Source organism: Marmota flaviventris, chromosome 10 (assembly GCF_047511675.1).
Source record: "Marmota flaviventris isolate mMarFla1 chromosome 10, mMarFla1.hap1, whole genome shotgun sequence".
Taxonomy (NCBI): Eukaryota; Metazoa; Chordata; class Mammalia; order Rodentia; family Sciuridae; genus Marmota; species Marmota flaviventris.
In genome coordinates this window covers 121,516,365-121,537,736 of record NC_092507.1, presented here as the reverse complement: position 1 = coordinate 121,537,736, position 21,372 = coordinate 121,516,365, and positions in this window count along the sequence as shown.

The following is a 21,372-nucleotide window of genomic DNA, read 5'->3' as shown; positions in this document are numbered from 1 at the left end:
ACCTAGTTCATTATTACCACGTAGGGTGAATTCTCTAGGATGTTTGGCATATATGACAAAAAGGCAGGAAGTGATGAAGAAGAGAACTGCTAGAAAATTCAGTCCTAACTTGGAGTTCTTACCTTCAGAATTTGGTGAAACTCATTTTCCAAGAGTTCTTTCAGCTCTGCCTTGTTTAACATGTCACAGTCCCCATGTTGGGTGGTATATTGGTAGAAAACATCAATGACAGTGACAATGCCTTGTAGGAGTTTAGACATCTTTTTTTTTTTCAAATTTAAGTTAACCTAAGGGAGAAAAATATTATTATTATTCTTTTTTATTTAAATATATAAATAGGTCCAATTATTTTAGTAATTATCAGCCATGATTAATTTTATCCTGTTGTAATCAAGAACTAATCCAGAATTGAGCAACTTGTTCAAGCCACGTAGCAAGAGAGTGATGAAATCAGGAACACAATCCATATCTTATTTCCCTTCCTGAATGAATGTAGGAGCAAAGACTTTCTGTTTTGGACTCTCTGCTTTTAGTAAAGAATATGAGCTTTGTTCTGGAGCTATAGAAATTCCGTGTGCCAGTTCTTTCACTTACTAGTTTTTTTTTTGTGTGTGTGTGTGTGTGTGGTGCTGGGGATTGAACCTTGGGTCTTGTGCATATGAGGCAAGCACTCTACCAACTGAGCTATATCCCAATCCCTTATTGTTTTTTTTTAAATAGGTCTTAGTCATCACACTTTAAGAGACAAGTCTATCATCTATATGGTGTACCTAACTACAGCTAAGGAGCTTCTGTAGCTGAACTGGACCCTCAAGACATCTAGACAAGGGAAAGTAGACATAGTGGGCAATGCCAACCACAGGTGTAGGTAATAAGTCGCTGGGGTGTCTGCTATCAGATTAAGCTTTTGTTTTTATTCTTCAAGCAGTCACTGACCTTTAGGCCATACTGGTTGTACAACATAGAGAAAAAGCTCAGTAGTAAAAGAAACAACCAATCTAATGGATAACTAGATTCCCATGATCTTAATGAAAGATGTCAAAGAAATGAGATACTATTATATAGAGTTTAGTTGTTGCTTCATTTTCCTTCTCAATAAAGTTAACTTATACCAAAGTTCCTAATAGTATACTAAAAAGAAGACTGGTATCCAGTGCCTCTTTGCCTTAAAGTATATCCTGGACTTTCATAATTTATAGTCCTAAGTACCCGTGAGTAGAAGAACTTAATCCCTGCTCACTTACCTAGTGCACCAGAGGAACAATAGGATGGAGATTGAAGTAGCTTGCAGGGTGCTTCTAGTTTGGGGATAGAGGCCCTTTTATAATGAAAATAATGGTCATCTTAGGGAGGAGTTGCACTCTTTGAGATGTCCTAATTCACTCCTAAACAAGTCCTGCTCCTTCTCCATCTCCACCTCCCAGATGATTACCTTCTTACTTCCTTACATGTTCACCTGAGATTGCAATAGCAGTTCCCAAATCTGGGCTAGTATCAGCCCCACCTGCCAAAATGTCAGGACACTTTGCAGAAAGGCCTCTGTATATTCACCCAACTATGTAGCACAGTGCATTGACAACAACAAAAAATTGTGCGGACTTTAATGGAAGTTGGATGGAGTATGTGCAGGTACATCAGGGACCAAATGTCAAAGAATCATGGAATTAAATGTTCAAAAGGAACCTTAAAGATCATCTAGGGGCTGGGGTTGTAGCTCAGTGGCAAAGCGCTTGCCTTCGATGTGTGAGGCACTGAGTTTGATCCTCAGCATCACATAAAAATAAATAAACAAAAATAAAGATATTGTATTCATCTATAGCTAAAAAATATTTAAAAATATCATATAGTCATACTCCCATTCTAAGCTAAATTTTCTTATATGAGATTCTCAGTCAGGGTGTTACCCATGATTTTATTATTACCTCTTGGAATGGATAATGGCTGTAGAGGCTCTCCTTTTCATCTGTTTAACTGACTCAGTTTATTTGACATTAGTGACCATTAATCATTGTAGCTTTCATTTGAACAGCCATATAACCTTAGGAAGAAAGGCATGTTCTTAAGCACAGTGTTCAAAATCCCTCATGATCTGGGTTGTGTCTTCTCTCCAACCTCCATTTTCTTTTCTCCAGATTCCCCTTTTTGTTACACTTATAATTAACTATTTCCACTTTCCTGAATGTATTATATTACTTAATATTTTTTCTTAGAATACCTTTTCTCATTATCTGCCTAATGAAATATTAATTCTTCAATCTACTTTAGCCCCTACCCTGTAGGAAGTTTTTCTTGGATTACTCAAGAAAGAGGTATAAATGATAAATTTGTTCATAATTTTGTAGTTATATTAGTTACACTGTATTGTAATCTTTAAAATTATCTTATTATGCAGTTGATATATATTATAAAAATTAGAAAACATTTTGATAAGTGAAGAAAAGAAAATTCAAATATCTGTAAATATACTAGCCAGAAATAGCTACTATTAATTATTTGGCTCACTTTTAATTATTTGATTGACTATTTTTTCACGCATACATATTTGTTTATGTGCTTATGTACCTTCCAGACTATGTGCTTCTTGAGAATAGGGAATGAGCATTATTTATCCTAGTATTACTTAGAGACCAAATGTATTACTTGGTACATAAAGGTGTCCAATTAATGTCAGTTTGTGTTGAACTGAAAGAGGAGCAATTTCTTGACTAATAGTCCTCTATGTTGACCAGTTTCTACTTTTTCACAGCCTGCTCTTTCCATATTTATCTCAGAAGACATGATTTCACCTGAATATAAATGGAATCTTAGCCTTGGTAATCAATGAATTGCTCTTTGCTTATCCCTGAAGGCAATGCTCTGCATTTTATCCATTGTGAATGTATAACACAAATTTTAACTAAAGATGAGTGAAGTTACCTAGATTTAAAACTTATTTGTGCAATATGGTCATCAGAGTTTGAGAAGGAGCGGAAGAAACTATTGGCAAATGATAATTACAGGATTTCAAATTCTATCATCATTAGGCTATGTGTTTTCTTCTAAGAACTACCCAGAGGGAGGTAGAGTCAGTATTCATTCTGTAGTCTGTTTCCTTTGGATGCTTGATTTGGGCCAGGTTGTCGTGCTTCATCAGAGCAATGACCTTTTTAAAGGTGTGACCAAGACTGTAGGAGTGAAGGGGAGGTGGAATTTGCTGAGCAAAGACTAATTTCCTTGAGGAGTGAGCTGTTGTCTCAGAGAGAGGAAAGGGGTTGCAAGTAAAGACTGCCAGGTGAACATGCCCTTGATATCAGCATTCTCCTAAATGAGGAGATCAACAACCTTTTTCTATAGAGACTAGCTAATAAATATTGATAGGATTTGTGGGCCAGATGGTCTGTCTTGCAACTACTCAACTAACTCTGCTGTTACAGCATGAAAACAGCCGTAGACCATATATGAGTGTGATTGTGTTTCAATAAAACTTATTTATGGAAATTGATCTTTGAATTTTATACAATTTAACATGTCATATATTTTTTCAACCAACTACAGATGTAGAGAACATTCTTAGCTTATGGCCTAAAGTTGATGATAAGTTTGAGATAGCTTATTACTTTCTGCTCCTTTATTTACTTTTCAGGAAGATTCTTCAGGAGATGAGAATCTCACGGGTAAGAGAAGGACTAGAAAGTGTGGAACATCAGAGACACTCATTTTTTTGAGAGGTAAAAGGGCACATATCTGTGAATATTGGTATGTGGGGTAGTAGTTTATGATTTCTATGGTATGTATTCCACAGTTTACAGGGTTGGCATGAAGAGTTTCCCATCATAAGTTTGGTTAGTGGTTTTTCCCTCTCAAAACATTTGGCTTTATGAGAAAATATTTCTTTGGTATGTTTGACGCTCAAGATTTTTCAGTGCCTCCTTTCCATGTGTTGGCAGAAGAAGGGAAATTATGCTCTCTTTTTTTGCCAACCACAGCGCTCTGTGTGCTGATGTACATCATTTCATTAATCTTCATAACAATTTCATGACTTAGGTATTATTACCTCCATTTCGCAGATGAGAAAACTGAGGCTCAGAGAAAATGTATAACTTGTTTCGTATCACTTAGGTTTTAAGTGGAGAAGAGAAGATTCAAACTTATCTGCTTCTTTCTAGGAATATCCAGGTTCTCATGCCATCTTTGAATACTCACTGTTTCCTGATTGTGTGGATGGCAGAATGATGTGCCTATATCACCATCTGCTGAGTCTAAGGGAAATTCTACATATATTTTTTTCTTCTTTGCTCTTTCTGTCCTTTCCCCCTCATCTTCCATGTTACTTCTGAGAGTTCTTTGTAGCTTAGGCCCTATGAAAACATAGACACAGAGACACACACACACACACACTCACACACACACACTTACTATTGATGGTCATGATTAAAAGACAGTGTATACTTGTCTTCCTTGGCATTCTCATGTGTTACGTTTAAATTTTAATAATATTATATCAAATTTTTTATTGTTTGGGGATCAATTACAGTGTTAAGCTATATGAAACTTCCATTTTGAAGTTTCTACCCAATTTGATCTTACATATCACTGTTACAGATATATATTAGGTTTGATAGTATCATCAGATCACTGTGACCAATTATAATATCTTAGAGTTAGAACTTCTAAGGCTCTTGTTTCAGACATAGAAATTGCTAATAACAATCTATAAATTTTTATAAATGCATTTTACTTTTTCTGTTCAATTACCCAACTTTATGAATGATAAGACTGGAAAATGAACCAAACAGGCAGAGAATTAAGGATGGAGCATTGGAGAACAAAACATCCATGTGCAGGCTGTAGTAGAGGAACCCTGCAAAAAGCCTGAAAGGGTATGAAATCATATTGTAAAGGTTTGAAGTGTAAATGGAAGTAGGGGAGTTAGAGACAGAGATTCTCATGGCAGGATCCTTGATTTTCTTCTGTATTGGGTTCTGAGGATCACTGGGCAGATTCATAATGTTGATTGGTAGTTCTGTGACCTATATGAGACCCTGAATGTCTGAACCTGTTTATTGACTAGACATAAGTAGATTCATATTGTTTTCTTGAATTGGACTTGTGCCATCCATGTGTTGGTTCTGACTCTGATCTTCCCATTGTCTTTCACTACCACTGTCTTGACTAATACTGGGTTTCTGATGTTTTCTTGTTGTGGATTCAGTCTGTATAGATGATTGTCTATGAGATGACCTAGATTGTCCATAAATAGACTCATATTTCTCTTGTATTGGGATTATATTCTCTATGAGTAGACCCAGATTGCCTATGAGTAGATGTCTACCCTTGATAGAATCCTGGGCTGTCTTCTGATTTCCTATGCTGAAGTAATCTCTTTCTCTTGTGCTAGATCAAACTCCCTATGGCCATGCCATGCCTAGACTTATCAGGGAAGAAAATGACTCTGTTTCTCTGTCTTTTGATTTTCCTTTTGGGTCTGAACTATAACTAGATCCTCTTTGTCTACTTATGTTGGTCTCAGTCTGTGTAAATGATTGTGTGTGAGTAGACTGTGAGTATTCATAGCTGTCTCTTATTTGCCCATGGCTAAATTGTATACTTTTGGTGCTGGATTTTGGCTATCCATGTGTAGGTCCAGATTGCCTTCCAATGTATATCTGTTCTTGATAAGAGTCTGAATGTCTAGACCCGTCTTCTGACTCTTGTGTCTCAGCTCTCTATACTCTGACTCAGTCTATCCATGGATGGTGATTGGATCTTCAGTGTGTGTATATACTTAATCCAGAACTTATAGATACAGATTATCTCCAAGAAGATCTGGAATACCTAGAACAATTTCCTGGTTGTTCATAAAAGTTACATGTTATATTGGACTCAGATTCTCCTTGACTGGATCCATAATATCCATGGATTATTGTCTGGCCATGTTAACATCCTGACTGTCTAGAAAAGGCTTCTCACTTTCTATGGCTATCATCTTGACTTCCTCCTGTGTTGAACCATGGTTGCTTATGATAATGTTCAGATGATCATTGGTGAAAGGTGTCAGTCTATGTCAGTCTTCCTGATTGTCATTCACCATCACTATACTGACTACAACTGAATGCCTGTTTGCTGCTTATACCAGTAACAGATTATGTGGATGTAGATCCTGAATGTTCACTGCTATCTCCTATCCATGGTTAGATCCTGTCTCTCTTTTCTGCTGGAACAGACTTTTCATGGGTTAATACTGATTCTTCATCTGAGTTTCCTGATTGTCCTTCATCAGCCTGCTATAAGTGGATTCTTGTCTACTTGTACTGGCTTGAGAGTATGTTGGTAATGACTATCTAGGAGCAGACTCCAAGCATCTGTAGTTATCTTCTGTGTCTTTGTGTTTTACTGGACTCAGATTCTCCATGATTAGACCCAAACTATCCATGAATTTATGTATGACCATTTTAAGACAGAACTAATCATCCAGAGCTGTCTTCTATCTGTTCATGGCTGGCTCTTTCTTTCTGGTGTTGGGTTCTGATCAGCTGTGTATAGATTCAGACTGACCATTAGTGGATATCTGGCTCTAAAAAGGCCTAGAATTGAAAGTGATAGAGATTTTCTTAAGTTTCTGTAAGTGGATTTTTTTCTTTTTCCCCCCCTCTTGTGCTAGAGCCCATCTGTCTTTGTTCATACTCAGACTGCCCATTGGTTGATTCTGACTCTCTCCCTCTGTCCACAGTTTGTATTTTGTCATCATTGTCCTGATTATAACTGAATCCTTGACATGTGCTTATAGTGAATCCAGAATGTGTTAATAATACTTGTCTGTAACTTTACCCTTAAGATTCAGTGCTGCCTTTTGATTGTCTATAAGTGGACCCATTTCTTTCCCTTGTGTCTAATACAGGCTATTCATTGGAAGATCTGGGTTGCCTCTGAGTAAGTGACAATCCTTATGCGTTCCTGGCCTAAGTTTTGACTGTTTGTGGCTAGAACCATCTTTTTTATTATGCTGGATCCATACTGCCCATGTTCATATAGAGCTTGTCCATGAGAAAAGAGTGACTAGCTATCTTAGTCTCCTGATTGCCCTTTATCATTAAACTGAGTACAATTAGATTTCTGCTGTCTACACTACTGCTGATTTTATTCTGATCCTAGCCATCTTACACCTGGATTATTTCTAGAAGGTTTATAATTAGCTTTTTCCTATATCTAAGGTCTCTCCACACCAGTCTTTTTCCTACACCCCTGCTGGATTCATTTTCCAATAAACAAGTGTTATTATCTCACCTGCCTTAAATCTCCTTTGCCTATAGAATATATTCCAAATTTCTTAAGTTGGCATAAAAACCTCAAAATCAGGCATGAATCTTTTTTTTTTTTTAAGCCTCCTTCCCTACCACTTGTCTCTTATGGGATTTGTTCCTTTGAATGGTGCCAACCATCCTTGATCACTTATGGCCTAATATCTTTGTAAATGCTATTTTCTCTATAATTTTCTTCTCCACTAGACAAATTGTCTTATATATTCTGTAAGATCTGGCTGGAAATGTCTTCTCTTTTATAATACTCTCTCTGACTTCTCCTGCAATTCAAGTCATTCCCTCTAGTGAAATCAACTTGCATCTACGTAGGGTTCTCCTGTAGCACTTGTCATACATTATAATTGTTTGATCATATGTCTGTCAGTCAACAGTCCCCATCCCCAGACCCTCATATCCATGCCAGTAAGATATGGTTAATAGATATTGTATGAGAAATAATTTATAATGGTTTGGGAACTGTAGGGAAGTAATAGACTATCTTATTGGATCCACAATATATGATAGCCTATTAAAGTCTCTGACTCTGAAAAGCTCTGTAATATCTGAGACTCTGTGTCTTACTGGAGTTTTTAAAATGTTTTAAACACTGGAATCCTTTTTCCATAATTTTATTAATACATTGCCTGGAGCCATCCATGAACTGTGTGTGAACAAAAGCGATGTTGAAATCCTTAGGCCGGAAAGCCTCCTCAGGAACTCCCAGTAGCAACCCTGCTGGTTTGAGAATGTCTGTTTCATGTAGTGTCCTGCCTAGCTCCATCTCAAGTTCAGCACAGCACCAGAGATGGAGTGACCCGCTTCAGCCACACAGCATCTCGGAGATGGGTGTGGCTTGCTAAAATGCCAATCAATCTGTTTACTGCAAGACCTCTGCCACACTGAGAACCAAGCACTGAACCAAGACTCTTCCCGCTGAAACATTCTCTCTGCCTTTGATTTATTCCCCCTTAAATAAAGAATCAGGGGCCCTTTTTCAGTTGTTCAGTTCCAGCTCCTGTCAGGACTGGAAGACCCATCAGACGCTCCCCTTTTATATCTAATTTTTGGCTCTGACTTTATTTCTTACTGATTATTTCAGACTTTTTATTTCCCAGATGACTCACACCTCCTGAGCAGGAATCTATCCTGTCCAGGTGTTGGTCACCCTGATAATACATTATAATTATACATAATAGTGGGATTTGTTGTTACATATTCATACATGCATGCCACATAACAATATAATTTGCTCAATATTGTTCCCCAGAATTTCCCCTGGAACTCTTCTTTTTGAAGAACATTAGTTTTTAGTTAAGGAACTCAGTAGGGGAAATGCTGCTGTGTATCAGATATTGCCTGGAATACACACATGCACAAAACGATGAACATAAATCCATGTTTTTGCTTTCTTGTCAGCACCATTAGCTTTTCTTACATTTCACTTCTCCCTATTTATCTCTTCAGAGACTTTTACTATTTAATGAGTCTAGCAATCTTGTTGGAAATTTATGGTAATGACCCTCAGGGGACTGATACTCAGGATTTAGCCCTTACAACAAATAAGTTTTTGAATGTTGTTAATTCATAGGTTATTAACAGTTTGCAGAGTAGTTAGTTATTATTTAGAAAGGCTATTTCCTTGATTGTATGCAAATTACCATTTTAACCAGTGACTTGAATGACAATGTATTCAGATGACAAATAGGTTGTATTATGAGATCCAGGAAGAATGAAGATTTGTGGTGTAGAGAGAGAGAGAGAGAAAGACAGAGAGAGAGACAGAATAGTTTAAATGAGCCAGCCATGTTATATGGTATCCAAAAAGTCCATGTAATTTTTTACTGCATTTATAAAAGTATGGCATCTAGATGAAGGGGTGGTCTGTGGTATTCTTTTTATATTCTACACTAGTTAAAACCTTACTTGAATTATGTGTTCAATGCTGGTTGCTACTTTGAAAGAGGGTTGTAGACAATTTTAAGCATGCTTACTGTGGATATCAAAAAAGTGAGAATAAATACCATGGATTACCTAGCAGGTACAGAGAAGAAATATATAAGAGTTAAGAATGCAAGATGCATGTAGTTCCAGATTCCTGTACTAGTGAAAAGGTTGGCCTTGGTCAGGCACAGCTGGATGCACTATTGCTTATAATTTAGGAGGGGAGTTGACTGTTGTATACATTATTTATGAAGGGTTTGGGAGTGGACAAACATCAGTTGGCAAAGTAAAGAGATTGAGTTTGCAATCAAAGTTATAGTCCTTTGATGTGAGAAATATCCTGTATAAGGCAAATCACTTGGAAAGACTGAAGATCATTAGTCTGAGGGCCTGAAATAAATTGGTTTGGCCAGTGGCTTTTTTGTGGAGACAAGAGAATTAGTTAATTGTAGTTACACAGAATCACCAGCTTATTTGTGTTTTGTATTTGTATTTCTTGCCTTGGTATAGCCTGGGGGAGGATAGTTAAGCAATAGGAGATAATTTAACAGTAGAAAAACATTTTTTAGAGCTGAGAACTTCTATATAACCAGAATAATCACTGAGATACATACAGCTCCAGAATTCCTTCAAGTGTGGCCTTATGTCACCAATGATGTACTTTTATGTTGAAGCCATAGATTCCTTGATTAATTCTAATCTTCTGGTCATGAAAACCCGCTGGGTCTCTTCATCAGTATTTTGCTTCTTAGCATCCCTGAAAAGTGACTAGCTTTCATAGTTTCTTGTAGTTTCCCAGGGATTGTCTCTATTTTAAAATTTACCAAACAACTTGGAACAATCTCCCAAGGCTGGGTCATGCATTTCTTAAGATTATCCCTAGTACTGGTAAGCAAAGCAGCAAAATTATGTATAATAGACCCTTTGAGTCTTAATTATTTCAGGGTGAATTCCCTTCTCCCCTGGAATTCTTCACAAAAGGTTAGAAGTATTGTTTGCACTCTTCAAAACTTTTAATCCATTTTCCCTGGAATTTGACTCTTCTTCTACTTTTCACTTTTTCTTTGTTGAGACCCATTAGTACTCATGCAGAGTATATTATCATTCAAAATAAGTAGCACTGAATTAATTGGTAGTGTGGGTATGTTTCCACTGATACTTGAATTTTTATTTTATAATTCTTAATAAAAGTCTTTTTGAGGTAAATTTATACGATGGGATTGACTTAAATAAAACCATTGTTATAGGGTGACTGCTTAGAAAACACACAAAGACCAAATTTGAAACAAATTAAAGAATTTTATTTTATCTGTCTTTTCCTGGCTGGGGATGCTTCTGCTGAGCCCAAGTGACCTTCTGATAGAAGTGTGCCAGGCTGTCTGTGGTTCCAATATTTAAGGAAGAAAACCAAATCATATAGAATGTGTGAATTCCAAGCAAGCAGGTTACAAGGACTGAAAAAAGCAGTTAGCAGAGTAGAATCAGACAACCACATCCTGGATTCAAGCACAGTTGAGGTTGTACAGCCTGGATTCGAGTACATTTGCAGGTATATGAAGCACAGAAAAACAATTTTTTAGTACTTCTTAAAAATAGCTTATATTGGAGCTGGGGCTGTGGCTCAGTAGTAGAGTGCTCATCTACCATGTGTGAGGCACTGTGTTCAATCTTCAGCAGCACATAAAAATATATAAACAAAGGTATCCATCTACAACTAAAAAAAGAAATCTTTTTTTTCCATATTTTTTATTGTTTCCTTATAGTTGTACATAATGGTGGGATTCATTGTTACATATTCGTACATGTACAATATAACAATATAATTTGACCAAATACCATTCTCCAATATTTCCCCATTCCCTTCCCTCCTCCCTCCTTGGGTATCTTTCCACTATTCTGTTGATCTACCCTTTGATTTTCATGAGATTCATTCCTGCCATCTTTCTTTTACCTTAAAAAAAGAAATCTTAACAACAACAACAGCTTATATAACAGTTTCACATAGGACCCATAAAGATGGAGTTAGTATGGCTATACTTACTATTTTATTCATCTGTATTTTCTAATCTATAATCTATAACTTAATCTTAACTCAGACCATAACACCATCATTTGTTATGTTGGTCTCCTTATTAGGCCATAAACCAACTTGGAACAATGTCACCTGTAAAGGCTTTGGAATTTGGCCCACTAACCATTTGAATTTGCCTCTGGCCCTTTCATTTCCAGTCACTGACTTGGAGCTCTGACTCTGATTTCTTATGCTTCAAGTGAGGATAATAATGCCTATTTTAAAGGCTGTTAACCTATTAGATAAGCTAATTGTGTTAATTATCTGGCATGTACCTAAAATTTTAGTTATATTGAAATGTATATCTATTATTATTTTATACTTCTCCAAGTTTGTTATCCTAATTTGGTTGTCTTAATTGGGTGAATTTCTATACTTGTTTCTCTTTCTAATAAGGAAATGGTTGTGAGTGTAAATGTCTTTCTGGATGAGGGTCCTATGGAGTAGGACTCCTTTCTAAACTACTTAATACCATGATACATTTTCATGTCTTTTTTTTTTTTTTTTTTTTTTGGTATGGGGATTGAACTCCAGCCCTATTTCGTATTTTATTTAGAGTCAGAGTCTCATTGAGTTGCTTAGTGCTTTGCTAAATTGTTGAGGTTGGCTTTGAGTGATCCTCCTCCCTTAGCCTACTCCTGATAGGCTGGGATTACAGGTGTGCGCCACTGCGCCTGGCCCTTTTCATGTCTTTTAAAAGATAGAGCACAATTTCAGATTATTATGACTTGTGAGATTAATACCTCTAAATATTGCCATTTGCTTTTGGATTTCTTCTGTATTTTCAGACCTTATGGATGAAAACCTTACAGGAAAAACAGCGAAAAAATTAGGCACTTTATAAGAAGAAAATTGAGGATGAAAGTGGCAACTCAGTAGTTAAAATCTAAAAAGTTGTATTCATCCTTTTCTTTTTTTGTCCCTGGCTGACTTCAGCCATAATGTGTTCTGTGCTTTCATTCTTTCAAATTAATGTGATCTGCCATCTAAAGTCACTTCATAAATATTTCGTGTGGCTTCATTTGGGAGACATGCTTAGAAACTTCTCTGGGATTTTGGAGGCCTTCTTATGGAAACTTTTCAGCAGAGAGGATTGTATATTTGTGGCCCATGTTTTTTCCTAGCTGCAGAGCCCAGGATGTGGACCCCCCCCCCCCCCCCCCCCGCTTTTTTTTTAGTTATAGCCTGTGGTTATTTTCTTCTTTTCCATTAAGGCCTTCAATTGTCAGGGTTCCCAAGTCTAATTCCCAGGTTGCTTTTCTTCTCTTAAGTTTTCCCACCATACTAGAGTGTTCCCCTTAACTCCTGTGATCATTTCATTATCTTGCTTGATTAACTTTCTTTATCTTGATAAACTCTCTTTATCTTAAACTTTCTGGCATCTTGAGGTCTTCAGTATTCAGGGCACTGAAATCTAATTTTGACATGTGGGAGTGAAAGCAGAATTGGGAAGCAATTTCCAAGGAGTCCTCAATGGTTTGAGGAACAGGAAACGTAGGGAGGAATACAGGTTAGTCCTTTTTTTTTAATATCTATTTTTTAGTTGTAGTTGAATACGATATCTTTAATTAATTAATTTATTTTTATGTGGTGCTGAGGATCGAACCCAGGGCCTCACACATGCTAGGTGAGTGCTCTATCTCTGAGCTACAACCCCAGCCCTTGATGTGTTTCTCAATGCGGTTTGCTAATATTAAGAATTTTTGCATCTATGTTCATCGGTATATTGGTCTGTAGTTTCCTTGATTCATCTTTGTCTGGTTTTGCTATCAGGGTTATACTGGCTTCATAGAGTGTATTTGAGAGTGTTCCCGCTCTTTCAGTTTCATGGAATTGAGAAAGACTGGTATTAGTTCTTCTGTAAAGGTCTGAGAGAACTTTGTTTTTGTATTGATCTCTGAGCTGCCAGTTGGAGCAGCTTAAGATTAAAATCATTTGGTATTAACACTTAGCTTTCCTTCTCACTAGTATGAGGTGGGTTGGGTTAAGAAGTACTGTCAGTTGGTGTTTTTTCTACTAAGACCAGTTTAGTGCATTTTTGGAGTATAGTTTCTGTAGCATTCTGTAAGGGGAGTTCCAATAGGTGGGGCTTAGGTCTAATCAGGCCTTACAGGCTTTGTTGGGTGGTATCTGCTTGGGAGAGATTAGGTCCATAAGCTGATCTCTGATGTGATTCTAGTTTTCAGGAGCCTCCCAAGAAATCCAACCTTGGTGCAGGGGCCAGTGCTCCATGAGCACAGCCTTTCTGGGCTTAGTCCTTGAGAGTATATTCACCCTTGCCTGCTCACACTCCTGGCCCATGAGCTGCCAGACTCAAAGAAGAAGTGATGAGGGCATTCCTTTGCCCTTCCAACTTAAATCCCCCAGGGTACAGTCTGCTCTGTGCCTGTTTCACTCATGTTCCCACCAGAACTAGCCTTGGTCACTTGATAGGCGCCTGCCAGGGTATTGTGGCCTTGTCATTTCTTTCTTCTTGATCTCCAGGTTCCCACAGTTGCTGTGATTGTTTGCTTGCCCCAAGATGCTCCCTCCTCAGCTCTGTGTGGCAGTTGAGGTACAAAGCGTGCTTTTCAGGCAACAGCATACAGTGTAGTCTCTGGATCAGCTAAGATTAGGCAGCATTTTTTATCTCAGTTTTTTCTGAGTACCCAAACTGTGTTTTTCCACCCTCTGTGGTGAATTTGATTCACTCCTGTGGTGAATCCATGCTGGTGGCCCACAGGCACTGCTGGGTCAACACTGATAAATTCTTTGTTTGTTTATTGTACCCAAATTTCTGAGTCTCCAAGCCACTTTGATTGTCCAATATTCAATTCTAGAGAAGCCCCTCTTTCAGCCAACTTGCTGAGAAGCTGTGCACCTGCTACATTTGTCCCAAGCTACAGCACAGCTTGGAATGCAGCTTTCCTCTCAAAATCCATTTTTTATTTTATTTTTTTTTTGGTACCGGAGATTAAACTCAGGAGCACTCAGTCACTGAGCCACATCCCTGGCCCTATTTTGTATTTTATTTAGAGACAGGGTCTCACTGAGTTGCTTGGTGCCTCACTTTTGCTGAGGCTGGCTTAGAACTTGCGATCTTCCTGCCTCAGCCTCCCAAGCTACTGGGATTACAGGCTCAAAATTCTTCATCTTTTAAATTTTATAAAGTTATTAGGATATGACTATGTATCGGTCATTTTATATTCATTTTTTTTCTGGGTATATGGCAAGCTTTTTCTTTGTATTAAGCTATTTTTTCATTTCAGGGAATTTTTCTATATTATGTATTTGGTTATACTTTTTCTACTCCATATATTTGGTTCTTGATGAAGGTTCATTAACTGTTTCATGTCTGTCAACTTCTCATTAATGAGTTTAATCTTTGTCATTTTCTTGTGCATTCATTAGGAGTATTTCAAGCCTTTTCCACACTGCTAGTAACTTGATTTTTCAGTAATTCATGTTTTAGATTTACAAATGTATTTATTTTTGGTTTTCTTAACTTCCAATTTCCCTTTCATTCTCTCTCTTTTTAAACTAATCTCTTCTTGAATATGTTATGTTACTGAATTTTTATTCTTATTAAAATTCTTCTATGGCAGTTAACAGAAATATTTACTTGGGTTGTTTTCTGTTTTTCTTTTTTGTCCATTCATACTAAGCTCCTTTCCCCACCTTTTCCCCCATGTATTTTCTCTAATATGTTTGTATTTGTTGTAGTCCCTGGCCTGGCATGGAGTTACAGTTGGGCCAGTATTTGTGGTCTAAATAGCATTTGCTTTTTCTCATTCCATTGGTCTTCATTTCTTTTTTTCTTTTTTTTATTTATATATGACATCAGAATGCATTATAATTCTTATAACATATATAGAGCACAATTTTTCATATACCTGATTGTATACATAGTATATTCACAGCAATTCATGTCTTCATACCTGAACTTTGGATAATAATGATCATCAGATTCCACTATCATTAATAACCCATGCCCCATCCCTTCCCCTACAACCTCTCTGCCCTATCTAGAGTTCATCTATTCTTCCCATGCTCCCTCTCCCTGTCCCATTATGAATCAGCCTCCTTATATCAAAGAAAACATTTAGCATTTGGTTTTTTGGGATTGACTAACTTCATTTATCATTATCTTCTTTATTATTATTATTATTTTTTATTAGTTGTTCAAAACATTGCAAAATTCTTGACATATCATATTTCATACATTTGATTTAAGCAGATTATGAACTCCCATTTTTACCCTATATACATAATGCAGATTCACATCGGTTACACATCCACTTTTTTACCTACTGCCATACTAGTGTATGTTGTATTCTGCTGCCTTTCCTAACCTCTACTATCCCCCCTCCCCTCCCCTCCCCTCCCCTCCCCTCCCCTCCCCTTCCCTCCCCTCCCTTCTTGTCTTCTCTCTCTACCCCATCTACTGTAATTCATTTCTCTCTCTTGTTTTTTTCCCCCTTTCCCCTCACTTCCTCTTATATGTAATTTTGTATAACAATGAGGGTCTCCTTCCTTTACCATGCAATTTCCCTTCTCTCTCTCTTTCCCTCCCACCTCTCATCCCTGTTTAGTGGCGATCTTCTCATGCTCTTCCTCTCTATTCTGTTCTTAGTTGCTCTCCTTATATCAAAGAAGACATTTGGCATTTATTTTTTAGGGATTGGCTAGCTTCAATTAGCATAATCTGCTCTAGTGCCATCTATTTCCCTGCAAATTCCATGATTTTGTCATTTTTTAGTGCAGAGTAATACTCCATTGTGTATAAATGCCACATTTTTTTTATCCATTCATCTATTGAAGGGCATCTAGGTTGGTTCCACAGTCTAGCTATTGTGAATTGTGCTGCTATGAACATTGTTGTAGCTGTGTCCCTATAGCACGCTCTTTTAAGGTCTTTAGGGAATAGTCTAAGAAGGGGAATAGCTGGGTCAAATGGTGGTTCCATTCCCAGCTTTCCAAGGAATCTCCATACTGCTTTCCAAATTGGCCGCACCAATTTGCAGTCCCACCAGCAATGTACAAGTGTACCCTTTTCCCCACATCCTCGCCAGCACTTGTTGTTTGACTTCATAATGGCTGCCAATATCACTGGAGTGAGATGGTATCTTAGGGTGGTTTTGATTTGCATTTCTCTGACTGCTAGAGATGGTGAGCATTTTTTCATGTACTTGTTGATTGATTGTATGTCCTCCTCTGAGAAGTATCTGTTCAGGTCCTTGGCCCATTTGTTGATTGGGTTATTTGTTATCTTATTGTTTAATTTTTTGAGTTCTTTGTATACTCTGGATATTAGGGCTCTATCTGAAGTGTGAGGAGTAAAAATTTGTTCCCATGATGTAATCCTATTTACCTCTCTTCTTGTTTCTCTTGCTGAGAAAAAACTTTTTAGTTTAAGTAAGTCCCATTTGTTGATTCTTGTTATTAACTCTTGTGCTATGGGTGTTCTATTAAGAAATTTGGAGCCCGACCCCACAGTCTGTAGATCGGAGCCAACTTTTTCTTCTATCAGTCGCAGAGTCTCTGATTTGATATCAAGCTCCTTGATCCATTTTGAGTTAACTTTTGTGCATGGCGAGAGAAAGGGATTCAGTTTCATTTTGTTGCATATGGATTTCCAGTTTTCCCAGCACCATTTGTTGAAGATGCTATCCTTCCTCCATTGCATGCTTTTAGCCCCTTTATCAAATATAAGACAGTTGTAACTTTGTGGATTAGACTCTGTGTCCTCTATTCTGTACCATTGGTCTACCCGCCTGTTTTGGTACCAGTACCATGCTGTTTTTGTTACTATTGCTCTGTAGTATAGTTTGAAATCTGGTATCGCTATACCGCCTGATTCACACTTCCTGCTTAGAGTTGCTTTTGCTATTCTGGGTCTTTTATTTTTCCATATGAATTAGATGATTGCTTTATCTATTTCTACAAGAAATGTCATTGGGATTTTGATTGGCATTGCATTGAACCTATAGAGAACTTTTGGTAATATCGCCATTTTGATGATGTTAGATCTGCCTATCCATGAACAGGGTATATTTTTCCATATTCTAAGATCTTCTTCTATTTCTTTCTTTAGGGTTTTGTAGTTTTCATTGTATAAGTCTTTCACCTCTTTTGTTAGGTTGATTCCCAAGTATTTTATTTTTTTGAGGATATTGTGAATGGGGTGTTTTTCCTCATTTCCATTTCAGAAGTTTTGTTGCTGATATACAGGAATGCCTTTGATTTATGCGTGTTGATTTTATATCCTGCCACTTTGCTGAATTCATTTATTAGCTCTAGTAGTTTCTTTGTAGACCCTTTTGGGTCTGTTAGATATATTATCATATCATCCGCAAATAGTGATAATTTAAGTTCTTCTTTTCCTATTTTTATGCCTTTAATTTCTTTCGTCTGTCTAATTGCTCTGGCCAGTGTTTCGAGGACTATATTGAATAGAAGTGGTGATAGAGGGCATCCCTATGTTGTTCCAGATTTTAGAGGGAATGCCTTCAATTTTTCTCCATTCAGAATGATGCTAGTCTGAGGCTTAGTAGCATAGACAGCTTTTACAATGTTGAGGTAAGTTCCTGTTATCCCTAGTTTTTCTAGTGTTTTGAACATAAAGGGATGCTGTACTTTGTCGAATGCTTTTTCTGCGTCTATCGAGATGATCATATGGTTCTTATCTTTGAGTCTATTAATGTGGTGAATAACATTTATTGATTTCCGTATATTGAACCATCCTTGCATCCCAGGGATGAATCCTACCTGATCATGGTGCACAATTTTTTTGATGTGTTTTTGTATCCGATTCACCAGAATTTTATTGAGGATTTTTGCATCTAGGTTCATTAGAGATATTGGTCTGTAGTTTTCTTTCTTTGAGGTGTCTTTGTCTGGTTTCAGAATCAGGGTGATGTTGGCCTCATAGAATGAATTTGGAAGGGCTCCCTCTTTTTCTATTTCCTGAAATAACTTGAAAAGTATTGGTTTTAATTCTTCTTTAAAGGTTTTGTAAAACTCCGCTGTATACCCATCCGGTCCTGGGCTTTTCTTGGTTGGTAGTCCTTTGATTGCTTCTTCTATTTCATCCATTGATATTGGTCTGTTCAAATTGTGTGTATCCTCCTGACTCAGTCTGGGCAAATCATATGACTTAAGAAATTTATCGATGTCTTCACTCATCTTCTATTTTATTGGAATATAGGGTTTCAAAATAATTTCTAATTGTCTTCTGTATTTCTGTAGCATCTGTTGTGATATTTCCTTTTTCATCTCATATGTTAGTAATTTGAGTTCTCTCTCTTCTTCTCTTCATTAGCATGGCTAAGGGTCTGTCGATCTTATTTATTTTTTCAAAGAACCAACTTTTAGTTTTGTCAATTTTTTCAATAGTTTCTTTTGTTTCAATTTCGTTGATTTCTGCTCTGATTTTAATTATTTCTTGCCTTCTGCTATATTTGTTGTTGTTTTGTTCTTCCTTTTCTAGGGCTTTGAGATGAAGTGTGAGCTCATTTATTTGTTGGTTTTTTTCTTTTTTTGAGGAATGACCTCCAGGCAATGAATTTCCCTCTTAAAACTGCTTTCATTGTGTCCCATAGATTCCGATATGTTGTGTCTGTATTTTCATTTGTCTCTAAGAATTTTTTGATTTCCTCCTTTATGTCTTCTGTAACCCATTGATCATTCAGTAACATATTGTTCATTTTCCATGAGATGTATGATTTTTCCTTCCTTCTTTTATCGTTGATTTCCAGTTTCATTCCATTATTATCAGATAAAATGCATGGTATTATCTTCACCCCTTTATATTTACTGAGGGTTGCCCTATGGCATAATATATGGTCTATTTTTGAGAAGGATCCATGTGCTACTGAGAAAAAAGTATATCCACTTGATGATGGTTGATATATTCTATATATGTCAGTTAAGTCTAGGTTATTGATTGTGATATTGAGTTTTATTGTTTCTTTATTCAACTTTTGTTTGGAGGATCTGTCCAATGGTGAGAGAGGAGTGTTGAAGTCACCCATAATTATTGTGTTGTGGTCTATTTGATTCTTGAACTTGAGGAGAGTTTGTTTTATGAATGTCGCAGCACCATTATTTGGTGCATAAATATTGATAATTATTATGTCTTGTTGGTGAATGGTTCCTTTTAACAGTATATAATGTCCTTCCTTATCCCTTTTGATTAACTTAATCTTGAAGTCAATTTTATTCGATGAGGATGGCCACCCCTGCTTGCTTACGAGGACCGTGTGCGTGGTATGTTTTTTCCCAACCTTTCACCTTCAGCCTGTGTATGTCTTTTCCAATCAAATGTGTCTCCTGGAGGCAGCATATTGTTGGATTTGTTTTTTTAATCCATGTTACCAGCCTGTGTTGCTTTATTGGTGAGTTTAAGCCATTTATGTTTAGAGTTACTATTGATATATGATTTGTACTTCCTGCCATGTTTGATTATTTATCTTTTTTTTTTTTTAATTTGGTTTGTTTCTCCATGATTAGCTTCCCCCCTGCTCTCTGGCTTACTGAGGTACTTCCCACTGTTGGTTTTGGTTATTGTTTTTAATTTCTTCCTCGTGTAGTGTTTTCCTCAAGATGCTTTGCAATGCTGGTTTTCTGGCTGCAAATTCTTTTAACTTTTGTTTATCATGAAAGATTTTTATTTCATTGTCGTACCTGAAGCTTAATTTTGCTGGGTACAAAATTCTTGGTTGGCATCCATTGTCTTTCAGAGTTTGAAATATGTTGTTCCAGGATCTTCTCGCTTTCAGCATCTGTGATGAAAAATCCGTTGTTAACCTTATTGGTTTACCCCTGAATGTAATCTGTCTCCTTTCTCTTGAAGCTTTTAATATTTTCTCTTTGTTCTGTATATTGGATATCTTCATAACAATTTGTCTTGGCGTTGGTCTACTGTGATTTTGTATGCTCGGTGTCCTGTATGCATCTACAATTTATACATCCATTTCCTTTTTTATGTCTGGAAAGTTTTCTATAATTATTTCATTCAACAGGTTGTCCATTCCCTTGGTTTGAACCTCTATGCCTTCCTCTATCCCGATGACTCTTAAGTTTGGTTTTTTTTTTATGTTATCCCATATCTCTTGGATGTTTTTCTCGTGATTTTTTACCATCCTTCCTGAGTTGGCTAGACTCTTTTCAAGATGATATATTTTGTCTTCATTATCTGACGTTCTGGCTTCTACTTGCTCCACTCTGTTGGTGATACTCTCATTTGAGTTTTTAATTTGGGTTATAGTTTCCTTCATTTCTAAAATTATTGTTTGATTTTTTTTATAATCTCTATCTCCTGATAAAGATGCTTATTTGCTTCTTTTATTTGCTTGTGTATTTCATTTTCAATGAGTTCTTTCATTGTTTGAATTTGCTGTCTCATATCCTCTCTAAGATTCCATTCCATCTGTCTAAGGTATTCTTTGAGTTCTTTTTTTGGCCATTTTTCTGATGCCTCTAGGTCCTCCTGTATATTTAGGCTGTCCTGCATTGTTTGTACTCCTTTTCTTCCTTGCTTTTTCATGCTGCTTATGTTACTTCTTGCTCTGTTTGACTGCTAAGTTACTGTTTACTCCTATAAATTTATTTGGTTTTGTGTGTCTCTGGGGTCTCTCTTTTGTGATGGGAGACTATGACTAGAGATGATGAGTTTTGTTGCACTTTAGTGTGGATTCATTCGTTTCCTAAACTGTGTACGGATTATGATGGCATATAGCGGTCTGCGGTTTGGTCTTGGGACTTATATTTAGGTCGAATGATGTGATGGTATTGAGGTTGGTATCTCTTGGCAACCTTGGAAGGTTGCTCTACTGACGAGGGATATTAATAGGAGAATCATCTGGTGTATTTGGGGGAAGTTAAGGTCTTGGTAGCACTATATAACATCCCGGAACATTGACCTATACATATTTAGTAAATTACACATAAACAGCGTCGAATTGCTTGGGAGGAAAGGTATTAGAAGGGAAGGGAAGAAGTCACTAAAGAGAATGAGAGTAAACAGATAGAATTCAAGGAAAGGGGAATAAGGAAATTTAAAGAAATGAAAAGACAAAAGAAAAAAATAGAGAATAAAAAAGA